Source organism: Gracilinanus agilis, chromosome 3 (genome assembly GCF_016433145.1).
Source record: "Gracilinanus agilis isolate LMUSP501 chromosome 3, AgileGrace, whole genome shotgun sequence".
NCBI classification, from domain to species: Eukaryota; Metazoa; Chordata; class Mammalia; order Didelphimorphia; family Didelphidae; genus Gracilinanus; species Gracilinanus agilis.
In genome coordinates, this window is record NC_058132.1 from 462,721,324 (window position 1) to 462,725,202 (window position 3,879).

Here is a 3,879-nt window from a genome sequence, read left to right on the forward strand (position 1 = left end):
TAGAGTATTCTCATTAAGGAATTTCTTATATCATTTAAGTTATAGGTCCAGTTCTTCTCCCTCTCCCTCTCCTTATCCCTTTTCTCATCCCCATGCTTGTCCTTCTCCCTCTCCCTTTTCTTTTCCCCCTCCCCATTCCTATTTTTATCTCTATTTCTAACCCTATCTCTTTCTAGTCTATATACATTGAGTTACTAATAAGTGAACACTAAATTATATTTTTATAGTGTTAGATTTAGAGTTTTACTTGCTTTGGGGGGATGCAAAAATGTATTCAAAATAGGAAGAAGAATGAGGTATAACTCAAAGTAGAAACAAGTTTAAGCTAGTTATATAGAAAAAGGAGAATCAATCAGCTTTAAGGTAATAAGTGATAGCTATAGATTTTTCTTCAGTGGTACATGACACTCAGATGAAAAATGAGGAAGGAATATTGGCTTTGACAGCGCCCTGAAGAGGCTTGAGGGAAGAAAGACGAGAAGGCAGTAACTACAAAGCCATGTCTATTTAGTGTACACCCATACTGTCTAGTTTTCAGCTTGAAGCTGTCTATGGTGAACTTTGCCTCTTTTCTAAATTAGACCGGCATCACATAGAATAGTTAGTACACTGTAAAGAAATGAGTACATTGAAACTTGGAGCTTTGCATATTCATATAAATTTGTTAAAAATCAACGAGACTGAAAGCAAAATAGGGCTCTTTGTGCTCAGATGCTTTGGACTAATCCATGACTAATTTTCGTTTTGGTTTTGGCTTTTATAACGTCTCTTACTAATTTTGTTTGTAAATCAGGATGCATTATGTTAAGCATATCACAAGAAAACTTGACTCAGTTTGATTAATTAGGAAGAAGCCAGTCTGAATTCATGGAAAACGTGAATTATAGATTACTTTTTTACAGAGATGCAGTTTTGTTTTCTCATATAGTCAATAATTTGAAGTTGTCTAATAAAATCTCACATAAATATCGTCCTGAAGGAATCTGCTTTAATAATTTTTTAAAGAATATATAATTAGCATATCAATTAACAAGTGGTTTGAAAAGAAAAGTATTTAGTTTGTCCTTTTAAGTAGTTTGTAACATTTCTCATGACATCTCTTTACACTATTAATTTTCTTAACAAACCCTTCTTTCATAGAAAGTAGGAAGGCAAGCTTCAGCCAAATCCCTGCCTAAAGTTACACAAATCATAAATTTCCATAGTGATGCTGTAATCTTTTCCCACAAAGTAAAATTTGAATCCAGATACAAAAACACACATGACAAGGATATTTTGTTGATCACCAGTGAGAGGAACCCAGAGATGTATAAAAAGTAAAGTCCTATCCTAAAATAAGTATTTTTTTCCTAAGTTAAAAATGATTCCTGCCTATGAAAAATAAATCTTAAATATGTAAAACATTAATTTCAATTCTTCAAAAGATGCTATTTAATATACATGGGTACTTCCTCCCCCTGCAAATATGCTTTAGTGGAGGCGGTCTTTTAACATTGTAAAATTTAATTTTTTTTAATTTAAATTTTTTTAAATTTAAAAATAAATTTAAATTTAAATTAAAAAAAATTAAAAAAATGATGATAAGATTACAAACAAATGATGTTCTCTCATTGTCTAAATTTCTTATGTGGAGGCAGAGCACCACCAGAAGCTAGCGATAAGTCTTTTAACATCATTTGGATAATAGTGCAGAAAGATATTTTTATGCAACAAGATAATTTTATGCAACTGATTGATTCCAAAACCCTTTCTGTAAGGTAAAAGCTGCACATAATAGTGAACCTCATTTTAAAAATAAATATTTCTTATGTGAACATTCCTCGGCGCTTTATGACTTTTCTTAGACTTATCAGAGCTATCAGTATCTCTACTCTTGCACTTTGGAGCCATTATTCATAATTAAATACCACTAACGAAATAAAGAGAAGCACTGCTCTGACTCAGACACAGGTTACAAGCAAGAACTCCAAAGGCTGATATAGAAGCTAATGTTGGCTCAAACAAAGTAACGACTCACACCAATACTTCTCAGAGTAAGAATGAGTGTGGTTGGGTAAACTGCTGAAAGACTTTATAGGATTTGGGAAAATAGTGTGAATTTAGCATTGAATTAAAAAGTTTTATTTTACATATTTTTGTACCTTTCTTTTTTTTATTTCCAGACATGTATGCCTGAATTTGCATGTGTGGAGTCCATTTAAAATGAGAACCTACTATATTTTGAAGTTGAGACTCATAAACAGTTCATCATTTCATACCCCTGGCCCTCAGTTTCCTTAAACTGTAGAATAAAGGGATTTCCCAGAGCATCTCAAATTCTCTTCCAACTTGAAATCTATGTTGTTATGATATTCAACAAATATTAAGGAACTGATAATGGTTGATTTTGATTACAATTGACCGGGAAAGGACAGTTCCGAAGTATGAACACTTTTTGAGTGTTGTTGGAGTAGACTAGAGCCAGAGATCATAGATGTTGAGAAGCTTAAAAATTGGGAGGGCAAGGTCTTTGAAAGGGCAGGGGTTGGTGTAAGGGGAAGACTTTTATTTATTTATTACTATTTTTTAAATTGTGGAATGCTTCACAAATTTGCATGCCATCCTTGCAAAGGGGCCGTGATAATCTCTGTATCATTCAAATTTTTGTTTATGATCTGCCAAAGTGAGCACAGGAAAGACTTTTGACCTAGTGCTGAACTTAATGGAGAGAAGGGGAAGGTCTTTGGATTGTAGCAATAAAGATCTAGATAGATAGTAGTGAACTTTAAAGGAGTTAAGAATTGAATGATGAAGGTAGAAGGCTGATTTTAAAGTAGGAATTGGGAGAAAGGTACATACTAACATTACTTTTTAACCCTGAGAGGAAGAGATCTTGGATCACAACTTTAGAGTTAGAAGATTCTTTAGCTGTTTCTAGTCCAACTGTTTTATTTTATAAATGAGGAAACTGAGCCACTGAATGTTAATGTGACTTGCTTAATGTCACACAAGTGGTAAATGGAAGAGCTAGAGTTCAAACTCACTCTTTTTGGCCCTAACTCTAGAGACATTTTCCATTTACCAAAAGAGAGAAGGGTTCCAGAAAACACACTGGCAAATGGAGGTAGAGGATGATAGAACCTAGGCTGGGATAGAGTCTAATTTAATGTGCTTAGGAATGGGGAGAGGAGTAACAATAATTGGTGTGGCCAGTGGTGGCATGATAAAAGAAAGATCTTTTCTTTCATCATTAATCCTTTGAGGATATTGGGCATGGGTCCTAGATGGGAAAATGACCTTAAAGAGGGGCAATCATGGGTCTCTGGGTTATGATAGCCAAGGGACTAGGCAAGGGATCTGTGGAAGAAGCAAGTACTAGATGTGGGGAAGAGCGAGTAAGAACCACAGCCCCAGATTTTTAGTACTTCGGTGAGAGACATAGCTAACCTATGAAAATTCTATCTCTGATAATTGTATATGTTTCCCTTGTATATTTCAACTTATAAATATAACATGATAATTTTGTTATTCCATTTATATGAAAACTTATATCAATGCTTCAATTGGGTCTGTAATTTCAAAATACATTCTCTCCACTAACGTAGATTTCAACCCATCCCTGACATCTTATCTTGAGTAATTCTTGCCAATTTGGGTATAAATTTAACAATTCTATAGCAAACCATAATAAAATCAATAATAACAAATTGTTCAAATTGTGAAAAACAGGATCAACTAATTTAGATGTTCAATACCATTAATTTATTCCTTCTCTAACTCATGAGGAAATGAAGGCAAACAGGGTTAGGTTACTTATAGAGGGCCACACAACTAGTAATTTTCTGAGGCCAGATTGGAACTCAGGACATGAGTCTTCCTGATTCCAAGCCCAGAAGTTTA

At 33.9% G+C, this 3,879-nt stretch overlaps 1 non-coding gene across 1 annotated transcript; it reads right to left on the minus strand.

Annotated features, from left to right (window-relative positions):
• Positions 1–2,566: 2,566 nt before the first annotated feature.
• Positions 2,567–2,668, minus strand: LOC123243413. The gene has a single exon (XR_006505945.1). It is a non-coding gene; the product is annotated as a U6 spliceosomal RNA (small nuclear RNA).
• Between the last annotated feature and the right edge of the window lie 1,211 nt (positions 2,669–3,879).